At 42.2% G+C, this 25,806-nt stretch overlaps 21 non-coding genes across 21 annotated transcripts; all 21 read right to left on the bottom strand.

Annotated features, from left to right (window-relative positions):
- Positions 1 to 2,437: 2,437 nt before the first annotated feature.
- Positions 2,438 to 2,521, bottom strand: TRNAL-UAA (transfer RNA leucine (anticodon UAA)). Its single transcript has one exon. It is a non-coding gene; the product is annotated as a tRNA-Leu (tRNA).
- Positions 2,522 to 2,673: 152 nt separating this feature from the next.
- Positions 2,674 to 2,757, bottom strand: TRNAL-UAA (transfer RNA leucine (anticodon UAA)). The gene has a single exon. It is a non-coding gene; the product is annotated as a tRNA-Leu (tRNA).
- Positions 2,758 to 5,564: 2,807 nt separating this feature from the next.
- On the bottom strand, positions 5,565 to 5,648 carry TRNAL-UAA (transfer RNA leucine (anticodon UAA)). The gene has a single exon. It is a non-coding gene; the product is annotated as a tRNA-Leu (tRNA).
- A 390-nt stretch (positions 5,649 to 6,038) lies between these two features.
- TRNAL-UAA (transfer RNA leucine (anticodon UAA)) lies at positions 6,039 to 6,122 on the bottom strand. Its single transcript has one exon. It is a non-coding gene; the product is annotated as a tRNA-Leu (tRNA).
- Positions 6,123 to 7,459: 1,337 nt separating this feature from the next.
- Positions 7,460 to 7,543, bottom strand: TRNAL-UAA (transfer RNA leucine (anticodon UAA)). Its single transcript has one exon. It is a non-coding gene; the product is annotated as a tRNA-Leu (tRNA).
- Positions 7,544 to 9,469: 1,926 nt separating this feature from the next.
- TRNAL-UAA (transfer RNA leucine (anticodon UAA)) lies at positions 9,470 to 9,553 on the bottom strand. The gene has a single exon. It is a non-coding gene; the product is annotated as a tRNA-Leu (tRNA).
- A 629-nt stretch (positions 9,554 to 10,182) lies between these two features.
- TRNAL-UAA (transfer RNA leucine (anticodon UAA)) lies at positions 10,183 to 10,266 on the bottom strand. Its single transcript has one exon. It is a non-coding gene; the product is annotated as a tRNA-Leu (tRNA).
- A 389-nt stretch (positions 10,267 to 10,655) lies between these two features.
- Positions 10,656 to 10,739, bottom strand: TRNAL-UAA (transfer RNA leucine (anticodon UAA)). The gene has a single exon. It is a non-coding gene; the product is annotated as a tRNA-Leu (tRNA).
- Positions 10,740 to 11,128: 389 nt separating this feature from the next.
- On the bottom strand, positions 11,129 to 11,212 carry TRNAL-UAA (transfer RNA leucine (anticodon UAA)). Its single transcript has one exon. It is a non-coding gene; the product is annotated as a tRNA-Leu (tRNA).
- A 2,279-nt stretch (positions 11,213 to 13,491) lies between these two features.
- On the bottom strand, positions 13,492 to 13,575 carry TRNAL-UAA (transfer RNA leucine (anticodon UAA)). The gene has a single exon. It is a non-coding gene; the product is annotated as a tRNA-Leu (tRNA).
- A 631-nt stretch (positions 13,576 to 14,206) lies between these two features.
- TRNAL-UAA (transfer RNA leucine (anticodon UAA)) lies at positions 14,207 to 14,290 on the bottom strand. The gene has a single exon. It is a non-coding gene; the product is annotated as a tRNA-Leu (tRNA).
- Positions 14,291 to 15,875: 1,585 nt separating this feature from the next.
- On the bottom strand, positions 15,876 to 15,959 carry TRNAL-UAA (transfer RNA leucine (anticodon UAA)). The gene has a single exon. It is a non-coding gene; the product is annotated as a tRNA-Leu (tRNA).
- A 394-nt stretch (positions 15,960 to 16,353) lies between these two features.
- Positions 16,354 to 16,437, bottom strand: TRNAL-UAA (transfer RNA leucine (anticodon UAA)). The gene has a single exon. It is a non-coding gene; the product is annotated as a tRNA-Leu (tRNA).
- Positions 16,438 to 16,829: 392 nt separating this feature from the next.
- Positions 16,830 to 16,913, bottom strand: TRNAL-UAA (transfer RNA leucine (anticodon UAA)). Its single transcript has one exon. It is a non-coding gene; the product is annotated as a tRNA-Leu (tRNA).
- A 2,279-nt stretch (positions 16,914 to 19,192) lies between these two features.
- On the bottom strand, positions 19,193 to 19,276 carry TRNAL-UAA (transfer RNA leucine (anticodon UAA)). The gene has a single exon. It is a non-coding gene; the product is annotated as a tRNA-Leu (tRNA).
- Positions 19,277 to 19,907: 631 nt separating this feature from the next.
- Positions 19,908 to 19,991, bottom strand: TRNAL-UAA (transfer RNA leucine (anticodon UAA)). The gene has a single exon. It is a non-coding gene; the product is annotated as a tRNA-Leu (tRNA).
- A 1,584-nt stretch (positions 19,992 to 21,575) lies between these two features.
- Positions 21,576 to 21,659, bottom strand: TRNAL-UAA (transfer RNA leucine (anticodon UAA)). Its single transcript has one exon. It is a non-coding gene; the product is annotated as a tRNA-Leu (tRNA).
- A 394-nt stretch (positions 21,660 to 22,053) lies between these two features.
- On the bottom strand, positions 22,054 to 22,137 carry TRNAL-UAA (transfer RNA leucine (anticodon UAA)). The gene has a single exon. It is a non-coding gene; the product is annotated as a tRNA-Leu (tRNA).
- A 392-nt stretch (positions 22,138 to 22,529) lies between these two features.
- Positions 22,530 to 22,613, bottom strand: TRNAL-UAA (transfer RNA leucine (anticodon UAA)). The gene has a single exon. It is a non-coding gene; the product is annotated as a tRNA-Leu (tRNA).
- Positions 22,614 to 23,721: 1,108 nt separating this feature from the next.
- TRNAL-UAA (transfer RNA leucine (anticodon UAA)) lies at positions 23,722 to 23,805 on the bottom strand. The gene has a single exon. It is a non-coding gene; the product is annotated as a tRNA-Leu (tRNA).
- Positions 23,806 to 25,386: 1,581 nt separating this feature from the next.
- Positions 25,387 to 25,470, bottom strand: TRNAL-UAA (transfer RNA leucine (anticodon UAA)). The gene has a single exon. It is a non-coding gene; the product is annotated as a tRNA-Leu (tRNA).
- Between the last annotated feature and the right edge of the window lie 336 nt (positions 25,471 to 25,806).

Here is a 25,806-nt window from a genome sequence, read left to right as displayed (position 1 = left end):
GTTTTTGTCCATCCCACATGGACACCAGTCTGCACACCTGGCTTCTACTCCATCATCATCCTTAAGGTTAAGACATACGCGGCGATCGGCCAGGGTTACGAGAAACGTCCGGCCTCCCAATGGCGGGGCTTCCACCAAAGGTTCACGCAATTGCGCTGTTCTTATCCATAGCTGCGATTCGAAATCCTTATATACTACCTATTAGAATAAGGTGAAGCAACCGGCGTATGCTTCATTTTAAACGCCAATATTAGTCAAGTCTCTCAAGAATGTTTAATTGTTCTTTATCAAGACGATGTAACGCTCAATAAGGCGAACAACTAACGAAGAAAATATTTAATATTAATTATATTTATTTTAATATTTAAGATAATCTTGTTTCTAAACTCAAAATGAAAACGGAAAGAGTTAAAAAGCAGTCTATTTTTTTGTCTGTGTGTGTCTGTCCGTTGTCACACTAGTGCGCCGAGTTAGCAGTTCGCTTTGTTTTGATGTGTTAAGAAATCCTACAGAACCTTAATATTCACTTTTTCATAATATAAAGTGAATATGTGGAAATCTTTTTCGTAATTACGATGCATTTAGTACTTTTGTAGCTTTAAAGCTCTGTTTCATTTTGATATTCCAAGAATGTTTTTTAATATTGTTATTTGAAATGGATGTTTATATATTACTTAAGCTATACTACATCTGTTTATAGCATAATCCTTTCTATAGTGATTTCAAAACGAACTCAACGATATTGGTCAAATGTACTTTTATTTGTCAATAGGCCTAGTGAACCCAAAAGCAAACGCTTGGGTTTGGTTTTCGTTTCTGTAATGCAGAGACATTAACGGTTCAGAGTGAGCCGAAAGTTAAATACACTGTTAAATAATTAGGCTTAGGTTTTATAATCATGGTGGATATCTGGGCCGCGTTCAGCAGAGCTCAGCGCTGTTAGCAGTGTCGTACAGGACGGGATTTTGCTTTTGAATTTGACGTCACGGTGCTCAGCGCTGAGCCAGCGCGGTCTTCAAAGAAAATAGTCGGGTTTTGGGAAAACGTGACGTAAAACGCGTAGTTCTCAGCTTGGCGAAAAAACATGGAGGAATTAATACAAATAGCTCTTGCTGATTCTGATGGGACTATAGCTATTTAATTGGCGTGAAACCATTTGATGACGCGAGAATTTTAAGAGACATGTTACTTTCTAATTTTAATTATAAAAGACGTTGTTATCTATCTCTTTAAATATGTTATCATACAATTTTTGTTAAGCCTTGGTACCTTGCACGCTTTATTGCGCTAGCGTCATTTTTAAAACACCGATGACCGGAAAAAAGCTATGACGACAGATCTCACCGGTAACCGTTTTCCAAAATCCGCTGTCATTTTGGGGAGCTCTGCTGGACGCAGCCCAGACCAGTTAAAGGTCTGATCGTGATCGGATTATAGCTTCGTGTTTTCATGCTATTTATGGTGCGCATTTACTTCCAGTGTGTGTAGCCAGAAATAAGCTTTGGTGTTATGTAACGTTAACAGTCATGTTGACAAACTAAGAAAATCGTTGAGGTGAAACGAGAGGATAGTGTTTACATGGCAACCCTGTTGTGAATATGGCTTTGAACATAGAGGGTATACAGTTGAGGAGTAGAAAATTCGGCCTTTACAAAAACGTAAAGGTAATATCCCTCCAAAGGTTTAGCTCTTCATTTCTCTTCATTTCCCGTTTTTCCCCCATCGGATGATTTTAATGTGTACAAGTATATCCTTATTGGATGTAAAATGTCGTCTGATTTACAGTATATTTGCTATGCTTTGTATACTGCTTTAATATTTCATAAATTTTAACTTCAGTATTTGTTCTTAAAAAAAGAAACATTTCCATATCTGGGTAAGTAAGTTTGTAAGTAGTCCTCCTCGGAGAGGTAATATTTTGGTTTTCCCAACTTGTCATGAGCATGAGATACAAGTTATTAAAACGAAACAAATCGTTGTCAGAAGAAGGGTTCGAACCCACGCCCTCATACGAGGATCAGAGCTTAAATTTGACGCCTTAGACCACTCAGCCATCCTGACACGCTTTTCAAGGTTTTCCTTGAAAATGTAGCTATATTACAACACCAAAATATCTCTCGGAACTCTATGCTCCATAGAGCTACACTTTTGTTGCCTTTTCTGATCATGAGATCCATGTAATTAAAATGAATCAAATCGTTGTCAGAAGAGGGGTTCGAACCCACACACTCACACGCGGATCAGAGGTTAAATCTGACGCCTTAGACCACTCGGCCATCCTGACACGCTTTTAAACGTTTTCCTTGAAAATGAAGCTATAGTACCACCCCGAAATACCTCTCGGAATTCTATGCTCCATAAAGGTACTCACTTGTTGCCATACTAGAGAAGCCTTTCCTGAGCATGAGATACATATTATTAAAGTAAAACAAATCGCAGTCAGAAGTGGGGTTCGAACCCACGCCCTCATACGAGGATCAGAGCTTAAATCTGACGCCTTAGACCACTCGGCCATCCTGACACGCTTTTCAAAGTTTTCCTTGAAAATGTAGCTATAGTACAACACCAAAATACCTCTCGGAACTCCATGCTCCAAAGAGCTACTCACTTGTTGCCATACTAGAGAGGCTTTTCCTGAGCATGAGATACAAGTTATTAAAATGAACAAATCGTTGTCAGAAGTGGGGTTCGAACCCACGCCCTCATACGAGGATCAGAGCTTAAATCTGACGCCTTTGACCACTCGGCCATCCTGACACGATTTTGAACGTTTTCCGTGAAAATGTAGCTATAGTACCACCCCGAAATACCTCTCGGAATTCTATGCTCCATAAAGCTACTCACATGTTGCCATAATAGAGAAGCCTTTTCTGATCATGAGATACATGTTATTAAAATGAAACAAATCGTTGTCAGAAGCGGGGTTCGAACCCACGCCCTCATACGAGGATCACAGCTTAAATCTGACGCCTTAGACCACTCGGCCATCTTGACACGCTCTTGAACGTTTTCCGTGAAAATGAAGCTATAGTACAACCCCGAAACACCTCTCGGAATTGTATGCTCCATAAAGCTACTCACTTGTTGCCATACTAGAGAGGCTTTTCCTGAGCATGAGATACAAGTTATTAAAATGAAACAAATCGTTGTCAGAAGAGGGGTTCGAACCCACACCCTCATACGCGGATCAGAGCTTAAATCTGACGCCTTAGACCACTCGGCCATCCTGACACGCTTTTAAACGTTTTCCTTGAAAATGAAGCTATAGTACCACCCCGAAATACCTCTCGGAATTCTATGCTCCATAAAGCTACTCTCTTGTTGCCATACTAGAGAAGCCTTTCCTGAGCATGAGATACATGTTATTAAAGTAAAACAAATCGTTGTCAGACGTGGGGTTCGAACCCACGCCCTCATACGAGGATCAGAGCTTAAATCTGACGCCTCAGACCACTCGGCCATCCTGACACGCTTTTAAACGTTTTCCTTGAAAATGAAGCTATATTACAACACCAAAATACCTCTCGGAATTCTATGCTCCATAAAGCTACTCACTTGTTGCCATACTAGAGAAGCCTTTCCTGAGCATGAGATACATGTTATTAAAGTAAAACAAATCGTTGTCAGAAGAGGGGTTCGAACCCACACCCTCATACGCGGATCAGAGCTTAAATCTGACGCCTTAGACCACTCGGCCATCCTGACAATCATTTAAACGTTTTCCTTGAAAATGAAGCTATAGTACCACCCCGAAATACCTCTCGGAATTCTATGCTCCATAAAGCTACTCACGTGTTGCCATACTAGAGAAGCCTTTCCTGAGCATGAGATACATGTTATTAAAGTAAAACAAATCGTTGTCAGAAGTGCGGTTCGAACCCACGCCCTCATACGAGGATCAGAGCTTAAATCTGACGCCTTAGACCACTCGGCCATACTGACACGCTTTTAAACGTTTTCCTTGAACATTTAGCTATAGTACAACACAAAATACCTCTCGGAACTCTATGCTCCATAGAGCTACTCACTTGTTGCCATACTAGAGAAGCCTTTTTACCTCTCCGTGTGACGTAGTCCAGGAGAGGTTCTGTAACGGCCGTGTCTGTGTGTGTGTCTGTGTGTGTGTGTGTCTGTCTGTCTGTTGTTACACCCACGTGACCGCGTTCGCATCTTGCGTATCGGAGCAAACGTGTTCGCCATTTCCGAACTGCTTTCACAGTCACGGAAATGGCTCCTCTACTCGAGTTCTCACACCACCATCTTCTGGTCTTTGTCCATCCCACACGGACACCAGTCTGTTCTTACTGGCTTCTAATCACCACCATCTTCTGTTCTTTGTCAATCCCAACATTGACACCAGTCTGCACTTACACTGGCTTCTAACACCACCATCCACTGGTCTTCCGTCAATTCCACATAGACACCAATCTGTATCATTGGCTTCTACTCCATTATCATCGTTTGGTTTTAGGATATACGCGGCGATCAGCTAGGGTTACGAGAAACGTCTAGCCTCCCTAAGGTGGGATCGCCACCAAAGGTTTTCGCAATTGCGCTTTTTCCTTACTATTATAATGGAAACGAATCGTATATATACCCCAAATTTGAAAAAAGCGGGCAAGAGGGGTACCCTTCACTTTAAACGTCAATATTAGCATAGTTTGAGAAGATAATAGGTATAACTTTATTTTAAACGATTTAACTATTATTAATGTTAATTATTGAAGATTAAAATAATTAAAAATAATTATATTTATTTAAATATTAAAGATAAACCTCTCGTGCAAAGAGTGAGATTATCATTGCCTCCTATATCTACCAAGGCCCGTGCATGCGATATATTTCCTTCATTGCCTCCTATATCTATCAAGGCCCGTGCATTGTGATATATTTCATTCATTGCCTCCTATATCTATCAAGGCCCGTGCATTGCGATATATTTTTCAAAACAACAACAAAAATGGGAGACCCCAACTCAGAAACATAATAACGTTTTTATTGGATACTTAAGATTATATAATCTTCTTGACACGGAGAGGTAATATTTTGGTTTTCCCAACTTGTCTGATCATGAGATACATGTTATTAAAATGAAACAAATCGTTGTCAGAAGAGGGGTTCGAACCCACGCCCTCATACGAGGATCAGAGCTTAAATCTGACGCCTTAGACCACTCAGCCATCCTGACAAGCTTTTCAAGGTTTTCCTTGAAAATGTAGATATATTACAACACCAAAATACCTCTCGGAACTCTATGCTCCATAGAGCTACAATTTTGTTGCCTTTTCTGATCATGAGATCCATGTAATCAAAATGAATCAAATCGTTGTCAGAAGAGGGGTTCGAACCCACACCCTCACACGCGGATCAGAGGTTAAATCTGACGCCTTATACCACTCGGCCATCCTGACACGCTTTTAAACGTTTTCCTTGAAAATGAAGCTATAGTACCACCCCGAAATACCTCTCGGAATTCTATGCTCCATAAAGGTACTCACTTGTTGCCATACTAGAGAAGCCTTTCCTGAGCATGAGATACATATTATTAAAGTAAAACAAATCGCTGTCAGAAGTGGGGTTCGAACCCACGCCCTCATACGAGGATCAGAGCTTAAATCTGACGCCTTAGACCACTCGGCCATCCTGACACGCTTTTCAAGGTTTTCCTTGAAAATGAAGCTATAGTACAACACCAAAATACCTCTCGGAACTCTATGCTCCATAGAGCTACTCACTTGTTGCCATACTAGAGAAGCCTTTTCTGATCATGAGATCCATGTTATTAAAGTAAAACAAATCGATGGCAGAATTGGGGTTCGAACCCACGCCCTCATACGAGGATCGGAGCTTAAATCTGACGCCTTAGACCACTCGGCCATCCTGACACGCTGTTAAACGTTTTCCTTGAAAATGAAGCTATAGTACCACCCCGAAATACCTCTAGGAATTCTATGCTCCATAAAGCTACTCACATGTTGCCATACTAGAGAAGCCTTTCTTGAGCATGAGATACATGTTATTAAAGTAAAACAAATCGATGGCAGAAGTGGGGTTCGAACCCACGCCCTCATACGAGGATCAGAGCTTAAATCTGACGCCTTAGACCACTCGGCCATCCTGACACGCTTTTCGAGGTTTTCCTTAAAATGTGGCTATATTACAACACCAAAATACCTCTCGGAACTCTATGCTCCTTAGAGCTACTCACTTGTTGCCATACTAGAGAAGCCTTTTCTGATCATGAGATACATGTTACTAAAATGAAACAAATCGTTTTCAGAAGAGGGGTTCGAACCTACGCCCTCATATGAGGATCAGAGCATAATCTGACGCCTTAGACCACTCGGTCATCCTGACACGCTTTTAAACGTTTTCCTTGAACATTTAGCTATAGTACAACACCATAATACCTCTCGGAACTCTATGCTCCATAGAGCTACTCACTTGTTGCCATACTAGAGAAGCCTTTTCTGATCATGAGATACATGTTATTAAAATGAAACAAATCGTTGTCAGAAGTGGGGTTCGAACCCACGCCCTCATACGAGGATCAGAGCTTAAATCTTACGCCTTAGACCACTCGGCCATCATGACACGCTTTTAAACGTTTTCCTTGAACAGAAGCTATAGTACCACCCCGAAATACCTCTAGGAATTCTATGCTCCATAAAGCTACTCACATGTTGCCATACTAGAGAAGCCTTTCATGAGCATGAGATACATATGTTATTAAAGTAAAACAAATCGTTGTCAGAAGAAGGGTTCGAACCCACGCCCTCATACGAGGATCAGAGCTTAAATCTGACGCCTTTGACCACTCGGCCATCCTGACACGATTTTGAACGTCTTCCGTGAAAATGAAGCTAAAGTAACACCCCGAAATACCTCTCGGAACTCTATGCTCCATAGAGCTACTCACTTGTTGCCATACTAGAGAAGCCTTTTCTGATCATGAAATACATGTTATTAAAATGAAACAAATCGTTGTCAGAAGAAGGGTTCGAACCCACGCCCTCATACGAGAATCAGAGCTTAAATCTGACGCCTCAGACCACTCGGCCATCCTGACACGCTTTTAAACGTTTTCCTTGAAAATGAAGCTATATTACAACACCAAAATACCTCTCGGAATTCTATGCTCCATAAAGCTACTCACTTGTTGCCATACTAGAGAAGCCTTTCCTGAGCATGAGATACATGTTATTAAAGTAAAACAAATCGTTGTCAGAAGAGGGGTTCGAACCCACACCCTCATACGCGGATCAGAGCTTAAATCTGACGCCTTAGACCACTCGGCCATCCTGACAATCATTTAAACGTTTTCCTTTAAAATGAAGCTATAGTACCACCCCGAAATACCTCTCGGAATTCTATGCTCCATAAAGCTACTCACGTGTTGCCATACTAGAGAAGCCTTTCCTGAGCATGAGATACATGTTATTAAAGTAAAACAAATCGTTGTCAGAAGTGGGGTTCGAACCCACGCCCTCATACGAGGATCAGAGCTTAAATCTGACGCCTTAGACCACTCGGCAATCCTGACACGCTTTTACACGTTTTCCTTGAAAATGAAGCTATAGTACCACCCCGAAATACCTTTAGGAATTCTATGCTCCATAAAGCTACTCACATGTAGCCATACTAGAGAAGCCTTTCCTGAGCATGAGATACATATGTGTTTAAAGTAAAACAAATCGTTGTCAGAAGTGCGGTTCGAACCCACGCCCTCATACGAGGATCAGAGCTTAAATCTGACGCCTTAGACCACTCGGCCATACTGACACGCTTTTAAACGTTTTCCTTGAACATTTAGCTATAGTACAACACAAAATACCTCTCGGAACTCTATGCTCCATAGAGCTACTCACTTGTTGCCATACTAGAGAAGCCTTTTTACCTCTCCGTGTGACGTAGTCCAGGAGAGGTTCTGTAACGGCCGTGTCTGTGTGTGTGTCTGTGTGTGTGTGTGTGTGTCTGTCTGTGTGTCTGTCTGTCTGTTGTTACACCCACGTGACCGCGTTCGCATCTTGCGTATCGGAGCAAACGAGTTCGCCATTTCCGAACTGCTTTCACAGTCACGGAAATGGCTCCTCTACTCGAGTTCTCACACCACCATCTTCTGGTCTTTGTCCATCCCACACGGACACCAGTCTGTTCTTACTGGCTTCTAATCACCACCATCTTCTGTTCTTTGTCAATCCCAACATTGACACCAGTCTGCACTTACACTGGCTTCTAACACCACCATCCACTGGTCTTCCGTCAATTCCACATAGACACCAATCTGTATCATTGGCTTCTACTCCATTATCATCGTTTGGTTTTAGGATATACGCGGCGATCAGCTAGGGTTACGAGAAACGTCTAGCCTCCCTAAGGTGGGATCGCCACCAAAGGTTTTCGCAATTGCGCTTTTTCCTTACTATTATAATGGAAACGAATCGTATATATACCCCAAATTTGAAAAAAGCGGGCAAGAGGGGTACCCTTCACTTTAAACGTCAATATTAGCAAAGTTTGAGAAGATAATAGGTATAACTTTATTTTAAACGATTTAACTATTATTAATGTTAATTATTGAAGATTAAAATAATTAAAAATAATTATATTTATTTAAATATTAAAGATAAACCTCTCGTGCAAAGAGTGAGATTATCATTGCCTCCTATATCTACCAAGGCCCGTGCATGCGATATATTTCCTTCATTGCCTCCTATATCTATCAAGGCCCGTGCATTGTGATATATTTCATTCATTGCCTCCTATATCTATCAAGGCCCGTGCATTGTGATATATTTCATTCATTGCCTCCTATATCTATCAAGGCCCGTGCATTGCGATATATTTTTCAAAACAACAACAAAAATGGGAGACCCCAACTCAGAAACATAATAACGTTTTTATTGGATACTTAAGTTTATATAATCTTCTTGACACGGAGAGGTAATATTTTGGTTTTCCCAACTTGTCTGATCATGAGATACATGTTATTAAAATGAAACAAATCGTTGTCAGAAGAGGGGTTCGAACCCACGCCCTCATACGAGGATCAGAGCTTAAATCTGACGCCTTAGACCACTCAGCCATCCTGACAAGCTTTTCAAGGTTTTCCTTGAAAATGTAGCTATATTACAACACCAAAATACCTCTCGGAACTCTATGCTCCATAGAGCTACAATTTTGTTGCCTTTTCTGATCATGAGATCCATGTAATCAAAATGAATCAAATCGTTGTCAGAAGAGGGGTTCGAACCCACACCCTCACACGCGGATCAGAGGTTAAATCTGACGCCTTAGACAACTCGGCCATCCTGACACGCTTTTAAACGTTTTCCTTGAAAATGAAGCTATAGTACCACCCCGAAATACCTCTCGGAATTCTATGCTCCATAAAGGTACTCACTTGTTGCCATACTAGAGAAGCCTTTCCTGAGCATGAGATACATATTATTAAAGTAAAACAAATCGCTGTCAGAAGTGGGGTTCGAACCCACGCCCTCATACGAGGATCAGAGCTTAAATCTGACGCCTTAGGCCACTCGGCCATCCTGACACGCTTTTAAACGTTTTCCTTGAAAATGAAGCTATAGTACCACCCCGAAATACCTCTAGGAATTCTATGCTCCATAAAGCTACTCACATGTTGCCATACTAGAGAAGCCTTTCCTGAGCATGACATACATATGTTATTAAAGTAAAACAAATCGTTGTCAGAACAGGGGTTCGAACCCACGCCCTCATACGAGGATCAGAGCTTAAATCTCACGCCTTAGACCACTCGGCCATCCTGACACGCTTTTCAAGGTTTTCCTTGAAAATGTAGCTATAGTACAACACCAAAATACCTCTCGGAACTCTATGCTCCATAGAGCTACTCACTTGTTGCCATACTAGAGTAGCCTTTTCTGATCATGAAATACATGTTATTAAAATGAAACAAATCGTTGTCAGAAGAAGGGTTCGAACCCACGCCCTCATACGAGGATCGGAGCTTAAATCTGACGCCTTAGACCACTCGGCCATCCTGACACGCTGTTAAACGTTTTCCTTGAAAATGAAGCTATAGTACCACCCCGAAATACCTCTAGGAATTCTATGCTCCATAAAGCTACTCACATGTTGCCATACTAGAGAAGCCTTTCTTGAGCATGAGATACATGTTATTAAAGTAAAACAAATCGATGGCAGAAGTGGGGTTCGAACCCACGCCCTCATACGAGGATCAGAGCTTAAATCTGACGCCTTAGACCACTCGGCCATCCTGACACGCTTTTCGAGGTTTTCCTTGAAATGTAGCTTTATTACAACACCAAAATACCTCTCGGAACTCTATGCTCCTTAGAGCTACTCACTTGTTGCCATACTAGAGAAGCCTTTTCTGATCATGAGATACTTGTTACTAAAATGAAACAAATCGTTTTCAGAAGAGGGGTTCGAACCTACGCCCTCATATGAGGATCAGAGCTTAAATCTGACGCCTTAGACCACTCGGCCATCCTGACACGCTTTTAAACGTTTTCCTTGAACATTTAGCTATAGTACAACACCAAAATACCTCTCGGAACTCTATGCTCCAAAGAGCTACTCACTTGTTGCCATACTAGAGAAGCCTTTTCTGATCATGAGATACATGTTATTAAAATGAAACAAATCGTTGTCAGAAGTGGGGTTCGAACCCACGCCCTCATACGAGGATCAGAGCTTAAATCTGACGCCTTAGACCACTCGGCCATACTGACACGCTTTTAAACGTTTTCCTTGAACATTTAGCTATAGTACAACACCAAAATACCTCTCGGAATTCTATGCTCCATAAAGCTACTCACATGTTGCCATACTAGAGAAGCCTTTCCTGAGCATGAGATACATGCTATTAAAATGAAACAAATCGTTGTCAGAAGAGGGGTTCGAACCCACGCCCTCATACGAGGATCACAGCTTAAATCTGACGCCTCAGACCACTCGGCCATCTTGACACGCCATTGAACGTTTTCCGTGAAAATGAAGCTATAGTACAACCCCGAAACACCTCTCGGAATTCTATGCTCCATAAAGCTACTCACTTGTTGCCATACTAGAGAGGCTTTTCCTGAGCATGAGATACAAGTTATTAAAATGAACAAATCGTTGTCAGAAGTGGGGTTCGAACCCACGCCCTCATACGAGGATCAGAGCTTAAATCTGACGCCTTAGACCACTCGGCCATACTGACACGCTTTTAAACGTTTTCCTTGAACATTTAGCTATAGTACAACACCAAAATACCTCTCGGAACTCTATGCTCCATAGAGCTACTCACTTGTTGCCATACTAGAGAAGCCTTTTCTGATCATGAAATACATGTTATTAAAATGAAACAAATCGTTGTCAGAAGAAGGGTTCTAACCCACGCCCTCATACGAGGATCGGAGCTTAAATCTGACGCCTTAGACCACTCGGCCATACTGACACGCTTTTAAACGTTTTCCTTGAACATTTAGCTATAGTACAACACCAAAATACCTCTCGGAACTCTATGCTCCATAGAGCTACTCACTTGTTGCCATACCAGAGAAGCCTTTTCTGATCATGAGATACATGTTATTAAAATGAAACAAATCGTTGTCAGAAGTGGGGTTCGAACCCACGCCCTCATACGAGGATCAGAGCTTAAATCTTACGCCTTAGACCACTCGGCCATCCTGACACGCTTTTAAACGTTTTCCTTGAAAATGAAGCTATAGTACCACCCCGAAATACCTCTAGGAAATCTATGCTCCATAAAGCTACTCACATGTTGCCATACTTGAGAAGCCTTTCCTGAGCATGAGATACATATGTTATTAAAGTAAAACAAATCGTTGTCAGAAGAAGGGTTCGAACCCACGCCCTCATACGAGGATCAGAGCTTAAATCTGACGCTTTAGACCACTCGGCCATCCTGACACGCTTTTCGAGGTTTTCCTTGAAATGTAGCTATATTACAACACAAAAATACCTCTCGGAACTCTCTGCTCCATAGAGCTAAACTTTTGTTGCCTTTTCTGATCATGAGATCCATGTAATTAAAATGAAACAAATCGTTGTCAGAAGAGGGGTTCGAACCCACACCCTCATACGCGGATCAGAGCTTAAATCTGACGCCTTAGACCACTCGGCCATCCTGACACGCTTATAAACATTTTCCTTGAAAATGAAGCTATAGTACCACCCCGAAATACCTCTAGGAATTCTATGCTCCATAAAGCTACTCACATGTTGCCATACTAGAGAAGCCTTTCCTGAGCATGAGATACATATGTTATTAAAGTAAAACAAATCGATGGCAGAATTGGGGTTAGAACCCACGCCCTCATACGAGGATCAGAGCTTAAATCTGACGCCTTAGACCACTCGGCCATCCTGACACGCTTTTAAACGTTTTCCTTGAAAATGAAGCTATAGTACCACCCCGAAATACCTCTAGGAATTCTATGCTCCATAAAGCTACTCACATGTTGCCATACTAGAGAAGCCTTTCCTGAGCATGAGATACATATGTTATTAAAGTAAAACAAATCGATGGCAGAATTGGGGTTCGAACCCACGCCCTCATACGAGGATCAGAGCTTAAATCTGACGCCTTAGACCACCTGGCCATCCTGACACGCTTTTCAAGGTTTTCCTTGAAAATGTAGCTATAGTACAACACCAAAATACCTCTCGGAACTCTATCCTCCATAGAGCTACTCACTTGTTGCCATACTAGAGAAGCCTTTTCTGATCATGAGATACATGTTACTAAAATGAAACAAATCGTTTTCAGAAGAGGGGTTCGAACCTACGCCCTCATATGAGGATCAGAGCTTAAATCTGACGCCTTAGACCACTCGGCCATCCTGACACGCTTTTAAACGTTTTCCTTGAACATTTAGCTATAGTACAACACCAAAATACCTCTCAGAACTCTATGCTCCATAGAGCTACTCACTTGTTGCCATACTAGAGAAGCCTTTTCTGATCATGAGATACATGTTATTAAAATGAAACAAATCGTTGTCAGAAGTGAGTTTCGAACCCACGCCCGCATACAAGGATCAGAGCTTAAATCTTACGCCTTAGACCACTCGGCCATCCTGACACGCTTTTAAACGTTTTCCTTGAAAATGAAGCTATAGTACCACCCCGAAATACCTCTAGGAATTATATGCTCCATAAAGCTACTCACATGTTGCCATACTAGAGAAGCCTTTCCTGAGCATGAGATACATATGTTATTAAAGTAAAACAAATCGTTGTCAGAAGAGGGGTTCGAACCCACACCCTCATACGCGGATCAGACCTTAAATCTGACGCCTTTGACCACTCGGCCATCCTGACACGCTTTTAAACGTTTTCCTTGAAAATCAAGCTATAGTACCACCCCGAAATACCTCTTGGAATTCTATGCTCCATAAAGGTACTCACTTGCTGCCATACTAGAGAAGCCTTTCCTGAGCATGAGATACATATTATTAAAGTAAAACAAATCGCTGTCAGAAGTGGGGTTCGAACCCACGCCCTCATACGAGGATCAGAGCTTAAATCTGACGCCTTAGACCACTCGGCCATCCTGACACGCTTTTAAACGTTTTCCTTGAACATGAAGCTATAGTACCACCCCGAAATACCTCTAGGAATTCTATGCTCCATAAAGCTACTCACATGTTGCCATACTAGAGAAGCCTTTCCTGAGCATGAGATACATATGTTATTAAAGTAAAACAAATCGTTGTCAGAAGAAGGGTTCGAACCCACGCCCTCATACGAGGATCAGAGCTTAAATCTGACGCCTTAGACCACTCGGCCATCCTGACACGCTTTTCAAGGTTTTCCTTGAAAATGTAGCTATAGTACGACACCAAAATACCTCTCGGAACTCTATGCTCCATAGAGCTACTCACTTGTTGCCATACTAGAGAAGCCTTTTCTGAACATGAGATACATGTTACTAAAATGAAACAAATCGTTTTCAGAAGAGGGGTTCGAACCTACGCCCTCATATGAGGATCAGAGCTTAAATCTGACGCCTTAGACCACTCGGCCATCCTGACACGCTTTTAAACGTTTTCCTTGAAAATGAAGCTATAGTACCACCCCGAAATACCTCTAAGAATTCTATGCTCCATAAAGCTACTCACATGTTGCCATACTAGAGAAGCCTTTCCTGAGCATGAGATACATATGTTATTAAAGTAAAACAAATCGATGGCAGAAGTGGGGTTCGAACCCACGCCCTCATACGAGGATCAGAGCTTAAATCTGACGCCTTAGACCACTCGGCCATCCTGACACGCTTTTAAACGTTTTCCTTGAAAATGAAGCTATAGTACCACCCCGAAATACCTCTAGGAATTCTATGCTCCATAAAGCTACTCACATGTTGCCATACTAGAGAAGCCTTTCCTGAGCATGAGATACATATGTTATTAAAGTAAAACAAATCGATGGCAGAAGTGGGGTTCGAACCCACGCCCTCATACGAGGATCAGGGCTTAAATCTTACGCCTTAGACCACTCGGCACTCCTGACACGCTTTTAAACGTTTTCCTTGAAAATGAAGCTATAGTACCCCCCCCCCCCCGAAATACCTCTCGGAACTCTATGCTCCATAGAGCTACTCACTTGTTGCCATACTAGAGAAGCCTTTTCTGATCATGAGATACATGTTATTAAAATGAAACAAATCGTTGTCAAAAGTGGGTTTCGAACCCACGCCCTCATACGAGGATCAGGGCTTAAATCTTACGCCTTAGACCACTCGGCCATCCTGACACGCTTTCAAACGTTTTCCTTGAAATAAAGCTATAGTACCACCCCGAAATACCTCTAGGAATTCTATGCTCCATAAAGCTACTCACATGTTGCCATACTAGAGAAGCCTTTCCTGAGCATGAGATACATATGTTATTAAAGTAAAACAAATCGTTGTCAGAACAGGGGTTCGAACCCACACCCTCATACGCGGATCAGACCTTAAATCTGACGCCTTTGACCACTCGGCCATCCTGACACGCTTTTTAACGTTTTCCTTGAAAATGAAGCTATAGTACAACACCAAAATACCTCTCGGAACTCTATGCTCCATAGAGCTACTCACTTGTTGCCATACTAGAGAAGCCTTTTCTGATCATGAGATACATGTTACTAAAATGAAACAAATCGTTTTCAGAAGAGGGGTTCGAACCTACGCCCTCATATGAGGATCAGAGCTTAAATCTGACGCCTTAGACCACTCGGCCATCCTGACACGCTTTTAAACGTTTTCCTTGAACATTTAGCTATAGTACAACACCAAAATACGTCTCAGAACTCTATGCTCCATAGAGCTACTCACTTGTTGCCATACTAGAGAAGCCTTTTCTGATCATGAGATACATGTTATTAAAATGAAACAAATCGTTGTCAGAAGTGAGTTTCGAACCCACGCCCTCATACGAGGATCAGAGCTTAAATCTTACGCCTTAGACCACTCGGCCATCCTACACGCTTTTAAACGTTTTCCTTCAAAATGAAGCTATAGTACCACCCCGAAATACCTCTAGGAATTATATGCTCCATAAAGCTACTCACATGTTGCCATACTAGAGAAGCCTTTCCTGAGCATGAGATACATATGTTATTAAAGTAAAACAAATCGTTGTCAGAAGAGGGGTTCGAACCCACACCCTCATACGCGGATCAGACCTTAAATCTGACGCCTTTGACCACTCGGCCATCCTGACACGCTTTTAAACGTTTTCCTTGAAAATGAAGCTATAGTACCACCCCGAAATACCTCTTGGAATTCTATGCTCCATAAAGGTACTCACTTGCTGCCATACTAGAGAAGCCTTTCCTGAGCATGAGATACATATTATTAAAGTAAAACAAATCGCTGTCAGAAGTGGGGTTCGAACCCACGCCCTCATACGAGAATCAGAGCTTAAATCTGACGCCTTAGACCACTCGGCCATCCTAACACGCTTTTAAACGTTTTCCTTGAACATGAAGCTATAGTACCACCCCGAAATACCTCTAGGAATTCTATGCTCCATAAAGCTACTCACATGTTGCCATACTAGAGAAGCCTTTCCTGAGCATGAGATACATATGTTATTAAAGTAAAACAAATCGTTGTCAGAAGAAGGGTTCGAACCCACGCCCTCATACGAGGATCAGAGCTTAAATCTGACGCCTTTGACCACTCGGCCATCCTGACACGCTTTTAAACGTTTTCCTTGAAAATGAAGCTATAGTACCACCCCGAAATACCTCTAGGAATTCTATGCTCCATAAAGCTACTCACATGTTGCCATACTAGAGAAGCCTTTCCTGAGCATGAGATACATATGTTATTAAAGTAAAACAAATCGATGGCAGAAGTGGGGTTCGAACCCACGCCCTCATACGAGGATCAGAGCTTAAATCTGACGCCTTAGACCACTCGGCCATCCTGACACGCTTTTCAAGGTTTTCCTTGAAAATGTAGCTATAGTACAACACCAAAATACCTCTCGGAACTCTATGCTCCATAGAGCTACTCACTTGTTGCCATACTAGAGAAGCCTTTTCTGAACATGAGATACATGTTACTAAAATGAAACAAATCGTTTTCAGAAGAGGGGTTCGAACCTACGCCCTCATATGAGGATCAGAGCTTAAATCTGACGCCTTAGACCACTCGGCCACCCTGACACGCTTTTAAACGTTTTCCTTGAAAATGAAGCTATAGTACCACCCCGAAATACCTCTAGGAATTCTATGCTCCATAAAGCTACTCACATGTTGCCATACTAGAGAAGCCTTTCCTGAGCATGAGATACATATGTTATTAAAGTAAAACAAATCGATGGCAGAAGTGGGGTTCGAACCCACGCCCTCATACGAGGATCAGAGCTTAAATCTGACGCCTTAGACCACTCGGCCATCCTGACACGCTTTTCAAGGTTTTCCTTGAAAATGTAGCTATAGTACAACACCAAAATATCTCTCGGAACTCTATGCTCCATAGAGCTACTCACTTGTTGCCATACTAGAGAAGCCTTTTCTGATCATGAGATACATGTTATTAAAATGAAACAAATCGTTGTCAGAAGTGGGTTTCGAACCCACGCCCTCATACGAGGATCAGAGCTTAAATCTTACGCCTTAGATAACTCGGCCATCCTGACACGCTTTTAAACGTTTTCCTTGAACATTTAGCTATAGTACAACACCAAAATACCTCTCGGAACTCTATGCTCCATAGAGCTACTCACTTGTTGCCATACCAGAGAAGCCTTTTCTGATCATGAGATACATGTTATTAAAATGAAACAAATCGTTGTCAGAAGTGGGGTTCGAACCCACGCCCTCATACGAGGATCAGAGCTTAAATCTTACGCCTTAGACCACTCGGCCATCCTGACACGCTTTTAAACGTTTTCCTTGAAAATGAAGCTATAGTACCACCCCGAAATACCTCTAGGAAATCTATGCTCCATAAAGCTACTCACATGTTGCCATACTTGAGAAGCCTTTCCTGAGCATGAGATACATATGTTATTAAAGTAAAACAAATCGTTGTCAGAAGAAGTGTTCGAACCCACGCCCTCATACGAGGATCAGAGCTTAAATCTGACGCTTTAGACCACTCGGCCATCCTGACACGCTTTTCGAGGTTTTCCTTGAAATGTAGCTATATTACAACACAAAAATACCTCTCGGAACTCTCTGCTCCATAGAGCTAAACTTTTGTTGCCTTTTCTGATCATGAGATCCATGTAATTAAAATGAAACAAATCGTTGTCAGAAGAGGGGTTCGAACCCACACCCTCATACGCGGATCAGAGCTTAAATCTGACGCCTTAGACCACTCGGCCATCCTGACACGCTTATAAACATTTTCCTTGAAAATGAAGCTATAGTACCACCCCGAAATACCTCTAGGAATTCTATGCTCCATAAAGCTACTCACATGTTGCCATACTAGAGAAGCCTTTCCTGAGCATGAGATACATATGTTATTAAAGTAAAACAAATCGATGGCAGAATTGGGGTTCGAACCCACGCCCTCATACGAGGATCAGAGCTTAAATCTGACGCCTTAGACCACTCGGCCATCCTGACACGCTTTTAAACGTTTTCCTTGAAAATGAAGCTATAGTACCACCCCGAAATACCTCTAGGAATTCTATGCTCCATAAAGCTACTCACATGTTGCCATACTAGAGAAGCCTTTCCTGAGCATGAGATACATATGTTATTAAAGTAAAACAAATCGATGGCAGAATTGGGGTTCGAACCCACGCCCTCATACGAGGATCAGAGCTTAAATCTGACGCCTTAGACCACCTGGCCATCCTGACACGCTTTTCAAGGTTTTCCTTGAAAATGTAGCTATAGTACAACACCAAAATACCTCTCGGAACTCTATCCTCCATAGAGCTACTCACTTGTTGCCATACTAGAGAAGCCTTTTCTGATCATGAGATACATGTTACTAAAATGAAACAAATCGTTTTCAGAAGAGGGGTTCGAACCTACGCCCTCATATGAGGATCAGAGCTTAAATCTGACGCCTTAGACCACTCGGCCATCCTGACACGCTTTTAAACGTTTTCCTTGAACATTTAGCTATAGTACAACACCAAAATACCTCTCAGAACTCTATGCTCCATAGAGCTACTCACTTGTTGCCATACTAGAGAAGCCTTTTCTGATCATGAGATACATGTTATTAAAATGAAACAAATCGTTGTCAGAAGTGAGTTTCGAACCCACGCCCGCATACAAGGATCAGAGCTTAAATCTTACGCCTTAGACCACTCGGCCATCCTGACACGCTTTTAAACGTTTTCCTTGAAAATGAAGCTATAGTACCACCCCGAAATACCTCTAGGAATTATATGCTCCATAAAGCTACTCACATGTTGCCATACTAGAGAAGCCTTTCCTGAGCATGAGATACATATGTTATTAAAGTAAAACAAATCGTTGTCAGAAGAGGGGTTCGAACCCACACCCTCATACGCGGATCAGACCTTAAATCTGACGCCTTTGACCACTCGGCCATCCTGACACGCTTTTAAACGTTTTCCTTGAAAATCAAGCTATAGTACCACCCCGAAATACCTCTTGGAATTCTATGCTCCATAAAGGTACTCACTTGCTGCCATACTAGAGAAGCCTTTCCTGAGCATGAGATACATATTATTAAAGTAAAACAAATCGCTGTCAGAAGTGGGGTTCGAACCCACGCCCTCATACGAGGATCAGAGCTTAAATCTGACGCCTTAGACCACTCGGCCATCCTGACACGCTTTTAAACGTTTTCCTTGAACATGAAGCTATAGTACCACCCCGAAATACCTCTAGGAATTCTATGCTCCATAAAGCTACTCACATGTTGCCATACTAGAGAAGCCTTTCCTGAGCATGAGATACATATGTTATTAAAGTAAAACAAATCGTTGTCAGAAGAAGGGTTCGAACCCACGCCCTCATACGAGGATCAGAGCTTAAATCTGACGCCTTAGACCACTCGGCCATCCTGACACGCTTTTCAAGGTTTTCCTTGAAAATGTAGCTATAGTACGACACCAAAATACCTCTCGGAACTCTATGCTCCATAGAGCTACTCACTTGTTGCCATACTAGAGAAGCCTTTTCTGAACATGAGATACATGTTACTAAAATGAAACAAATCGTTTTCAGAAGAGGGGTTCGAACCTACGCCCTCATATGAGGATCAGAGCTTAAATCTGACGCCTTAGACCACTCGGCCATCCTGACACGCTTTTAAACGTTTTCCTTGAAAATGAAGCTATAGTACCACCCCGAAATACCTCTAGGAATTCTATGCTCCATAAAGCTACTCACATGTTGCCATACTAGAGAAGCCTTTCCTGAGCATGAGATACATATGTTATTAAAGTAAAACAAATCGATGGCAGAAGTGGGGTTCGAACCCACGCCCTCATACGAGGATCAGAGCTTAAATCTGACGCCTTAGACCACTCGGCCATCCTGACACGCTTTTAAACGTTTTCCTTGAAAATGAAGCTATAGTACCACCCCGAAATACCTCTAGGAATTCTATGCTCCATAAAGCTACTCACATGTTGCCATACTAGAGAAGCCTTTCCTGAGCATGAGATACATATGTTATTAAAGTAAAACAAATCGATGGCAGAAGTGGGGTTCGAACCCACGCCCTCATACGAGGATCAGGGCTTAAATCTTACGCCTTAGACCACTCGGCCATCCTGACACGCTTTTAAACGTTTTCCTTGAAAATGAAGCTATAGTACCCCCCCCCCCCGAAATACCTCTCGGAACTCTATGCTCCATAGAGCTACTCACTTGTTGCCATACTAGAGAAGCCTTTTCTGATCATGAGATACATGTTATTAAAATGAAACAAATCGTTGTCAAAAGTGGGTTTCGAACCCACGCCCTCATACGAGGATCAGGGCTTAAATCTTACGCCTTAGACCACTCGGCCATCCTGACACGCTTTCAAACGTTTTCCTTGAAATGAAGCTATAGTACCACCCCGAAATACCTCTAGGAATTCTATGCTCCATAAAGCTACTCACATGTTGCCATACTAGAGAAGCCTTTCCTGAGCATGAGATACATATGTTATTAAAGTAAAACAAATCGTTGTCAGAACAGGGGTTCGAACCCACACCCTCATACGCGGATCAGACCTTAAATCTGACGCCTTTGACCACTCGGCCATCCTGACACGCTTTTTAACGTTTTCCTTGAAAATGAAGCTATAGTACAACACCAAAATACCTCTCGGAACTCTATGCTCCATAGAGCTACTCACTTGTTGCCATACTAGAGAAGCCTTTTCTGATCATGAGATACATGTTACTAAAATGAAACAAATCGTTTTCAGAAGAGGGGTTCGAACCTACGCCCTCAAATGAGGATCAGAGCTTAAATCTGACGCCTTAGACCACTCGGCCATCCTGACACGCTTTTAAACGTTTTCCTTGAACATTTAGCTATAGTACAACACCAAAATACCTCTCAGAACTCTATGCTCCATAGAGCTACTCACTTGTTGCCATACTAGAGAAGCCTTTTCTGATCATGAGATACATGTTATTAAAATGAAACAAATCGTTGTCAGAAGTGAGTTTCGAACCCACGCCCTCATACGAGGATCAGAGCTTAAATCTTACGCCTTAGACCACTCGGCCATCCTACACGCTTTTAAACGTTTTCCTTCAAAATGAAGCTATAGTACCACCCCGAAATACCTCTAGGAATTATATGCTCCATAAAGCTACTCACATGTTGCCATACTAGAGAAGCCTTTCCTGAGCATGAGATACATATGTTATTAAAGTAAAACAAATCGTTGTCAGAAGAGGGGTTCGAACCCACACCCTCATACACGGATCAGACCTTAAATCTGACGCCTTTGACCACTCGGCCATCCTGACACGCTTTTAAACGTTTTCCTTGAAAATGAAGCTATAGTACCACCCCGAAATACCTCTTGGAATTCTATGCTCCATAAAGGTACTCACTTGCTGCCATACTAGAGAAGCCTTTCCTGAGCATGAGATACATATTATTAAAGTAAAACAAATCGCTGTCAGAAGTGGGGTTCGAACCCACGCCCTCATACGAGAATCAGAGCTTAAATCTGACGCCTTAGACCACTCGGCCATCCTAACACGCTTTTAAACGTTTTCCTTGAACATGAAGCTATAGTACCACCCCGAAATACCTCTAGGAATTCTATGCTCCATAAAGCTACTCACATGTTGCCATACTAGAGAAGCCTTTCCTGAGCATGAGATACATATGTTATTAAAGTAAAACAAATCGTTGTCAGAAGAAGGGTTCGAACCCACGCCCTCATACGAGGATCAGAGCTTAAATCTGACGCCTTTGACCACTCAGCCATCCTGACACGCTTTTAAACGTTTTCCTTGAAAATGAAGCTATAGTACCACCCCGAAATACCTCTAGGAATTCTATGCTCCATAAAGCTACTCACATGTTGCCATACTAGAGAAGCCTTTCCTGAGCATGAGATACATATGTTATTAAAGTAAAACAAATCGATGGCAGAAGTGGGGTTCGAACCCACGCCCTCATACGAGGATCAGAGCTTAAATCTGACGCCTTAGACCACTCGGCCATCCTGACACGCTTTTCAAGGTTTTCCTTGAAAATGTAGCTATAGTACAACACCAAAATACCTCTCGGAACTCTATGCTCCATAGAGCTACTCACTTGTTGCCATACTAGAGAAGCCTTTTCTGAACATGAGATACATGTTACTAAAATGAAACAAATCGTTTTCAGAAGAGGGGTTCGAACCTACGCCCTCATATGAGGATCAGAGCTTAAATCTGACGCCTTAGACCACTCGGCCACCCTGACACGCTTTTAAACGTTTTCCTTGAAAATGAAGCTATAGTACCACCCCGAAATACCTCTAGGAATTCTATGCTCCATAAAGCTACTCACATGTTGCCATACTAGAGAAGCCTTTCCTGAGCATGAGATACATATGTTATTAAAGTAAAACAAATCGATGGCAGAAGTGGGGTTCGAACCCACGCCCTCATACGAGGATCAGAGCTTAAATCTGACGCCTTAGACCACTCGGCCATCCTGACACGCTTTTCAAGGTTTTCCTTGAAAATGTAGCTATAGTACAACACCAAAATATCTCTCGGAACTCTATGCTCCATAGAGCTACTCACTTGTTGCCATACTAGAGAAGCCTTTTCTGATCATGAGATACATGTTATTAAAATGAAACAAATCGTTGTCAGAAGTGGGTTTCGAACCCACGCCCTCATACGAGGATCAGAGCTTAAATCTTACGCCTTAGATAACTCGGCCATCCTGACACGCTTTTAAACGTTTTCCTTGAAAATGAAGCTATAGTACCACCCCGAAATACCTCTAGGAATTCTATGCTCCATAAAGCTACTCACATGTTGCCATACTAGAGAAGCCTTTCCTGAGCATGAGATACATATGTTATTAAAGTAAAACAAATCGATGGCAGAAGTGGGGTTCGAGCCCACGCCCTCATACGAGGATCAGAGCTTAAATCTGACGCCTTAGACCACTCGGCCATCCTGACACGCTTTTCAAGGTTTTCCTTGAAAATGTAGCTATAGTACAACACCAAAATACCTCTCGGATCTCTATGCTCCATAGAGCTACTCACTTGTTGCCATACTAGAGAAGCCTTTTCTTATCATGAGATACATGTTATTAAAATGAAACAAATCGATGTCAGAAGTGGGTTTCGAACCCACGCCCTCATACGAGGATCAGGGCTTAAATCTTACGCCTTAGACCACTCGGCCATCCTGACACGCTTTTAAACGTTTTCCTTGAAGATGAAGCTATAGTACCCCCCCCCCGAAATACCTCTCGGAACTCTATGCTCCATAGAGCTACTCACTTGTTGCCATACTAGAGAAGCCTTTTCTGATCATGAGATACATGTTATTAAAATGAAACAAATCGTTGTCAGAAGTGGGTTTCGAACCCACGCCCTCATACGAGGATCAGGGCTTAAATCTTACGCCTTAGACCACTCGGCCATCCTGACACGCTTTTAAACGTTTTCCTTGAAAATGAAGCTATAGTACCACCCCGAAATACCTCTAGGAATTCTATGCTCCATAAAGCTACTCACATGTTGCCATACTAGAGAAGCCTTTCCTGAGCATGAGATACATATGTTATTAAAGTAAAACAAATCGATGGCAGAAGTGGGGTTCGAACCCACGCCCTCATACGAGGATCAGAGCTTAAATCTGACGCCTTAGACCACTCGGCCATCCTGACACGCTTTTCAAGGTTTTCCTTGAAAATGTAGCTATAGTACAACACCAAAATACCTCTCGGATCTCTATGCTCCATAGAGCTACTCACTTGTTGCCATACTAGAGAAGCCTTTTCTGATCATGAGATACATGTTATTAAAATGAAACAAATCGTTGTCAGAAGTGGGTTTCGAACCCACGCCCTCATACGAGGATCATGGCTTAAATCTTACGCCTTAGACCACTCGGCCATCCTGACACGCTTTTAAACGTTTTCCTTGAAAATGAAGCTATAGTACCCCCCCGAAATACCTCTTGGAACTCTATGCTCCATAGAGCTACTCACTTGTTGCCATACTAGAGAAGCCTTTTCTGATCATGAGATACATGTTATTAAAATGAAACAAATCGTTGTCAGAAGTGGGTTTCGAACCCACGCCCTCATACGAGGATCAGGGCTTAAATCTTACGCCTTAGACCACTCGGCCATCCTGACACGCTTTTAAACGTTTTCCTTGAAAATGAAGCTATAGTACCACCCCGAAATACCTCTACGAATTCTATGCTCCATAAAGCTACTCACATGTTGCCATACTAGAGAAGCCTTTCCTGAGCATGAGATACATATGTTATTAAAGTAAAACAAATCGTTGTCAGAAGAAGGGTTCGAACCCACACCCTCATACGCGGATCAGAGCTTAAATCTGACGCCTTTGACCACTCGGCCATCCTGACACGCTTTTAAACGTTTTCCTTGAAAATGAAGCTATAGTACCACCCCGAAATACCTCTTGGAATTCAATGCTCCATAAAGGTACTCACTTGTTGCCATACTAGAGAAGCCTTTCCTGAGCATGAGATACATATGTTATTAAAGTAAAACAAATCGATGGCAGAATTGGGGTTCGAACCCACGCCCTCATACGAGGATCAGAGCTTAAATCTGACGCCTTAGACCACTTGGCCATCCTGACACGCTTTTCAAGGTTTTCCTTGAAAATGTAGCTATAGTACAACACCAAAATACCTCTCGGAACTCTATGCTCCATAGAGCTACTCACTTGTTGCCATACTAGAGAAGCCTTTTCTGATCATGAGATACATGTTACTAAAATGAAACAAATCGTTTTCAGAAGAGGGGTTCGAACCTACGCCCTCATATGAGGATCAGAGCTTAATTCTGACGCCTTAGACCACTCGGCCATCCTGACACGCTTTTAAACGTTTTCCTTGAACATTTAGCTATAGTACAACACCAAAATACCTCTCGGAACTCTATGCTCCATAGAGCTACTCACTTGTTGCCATACTAGAGAAGCCTTTTCTGATCATGAGATACATGTTATTAAAATGAAACAAATCGTTGTCAGAAGTGAGTTTCGAACCCACGCCCTCATACGAGGATCAGAGCTTAAATCTTACGCCTTAGACCACTCGGCCATCCTGACACGCTTTTAAACGTTTTCCTTGAAAATGAAGCTATAGTACCACCCCGAAATACCTCTAGGAATTATATGCTCCATAAAGCTACTCACATGTTGCCATACTAGAGAAGCCTTTCCTGAGCATGAGATACATATGTTATTAAAGTAAAACAAATCGTTGTCAGAAGTGGGGTTCGAACCCACGCCCTCATACGAGGATCAGAGCTTAAATCTGACGCCTTAGACCACTCGGCCATCCTGACACGCTTTTAAACGTTTTCCTTGAACATGAAGCTATAGTACCACCCCGAAATACCTCTAGGAATTCTATGCTCCATAAAGCTACTCACATGTTGCCATACTAGAGAAGCCTTTCCTGAGCATGAGATACATATGTTATTAAAGTAAAACAAATCGTTGTCAGAAGAAGGGTTCGAACCCACGCCCTCATACGAGGATCAGAGCTTAAAACTGACGCCTTTGACCACTCGGCCATCCTGACACGCTTTTAAACGTTTTCCTTGAAAATGAAGCTATAGTACCACCCCGAAATACCTCTAGGAATTCTATGCTCCATAAAGCTACTCACATGTTGCCAT

Source organism: Phalangium opilio, unplaced genomic scaffold (genome assembly GCF_054372755.1).
Source record: "Phalangium opilio isolate 3A_F unplaced genomic scaffold, DU_Popi_V2 ptg000039l_2, whole genome shotgun sequence".
NCBI lineage: Eukaryota > Metazoa > Arthropoda > Arachnida > Opiliones > Phalangiidae > Phalangium > Phalangium opilio.
This window is presented reverse-complemented; position numbering and strand designations above follow the sequence as displayed.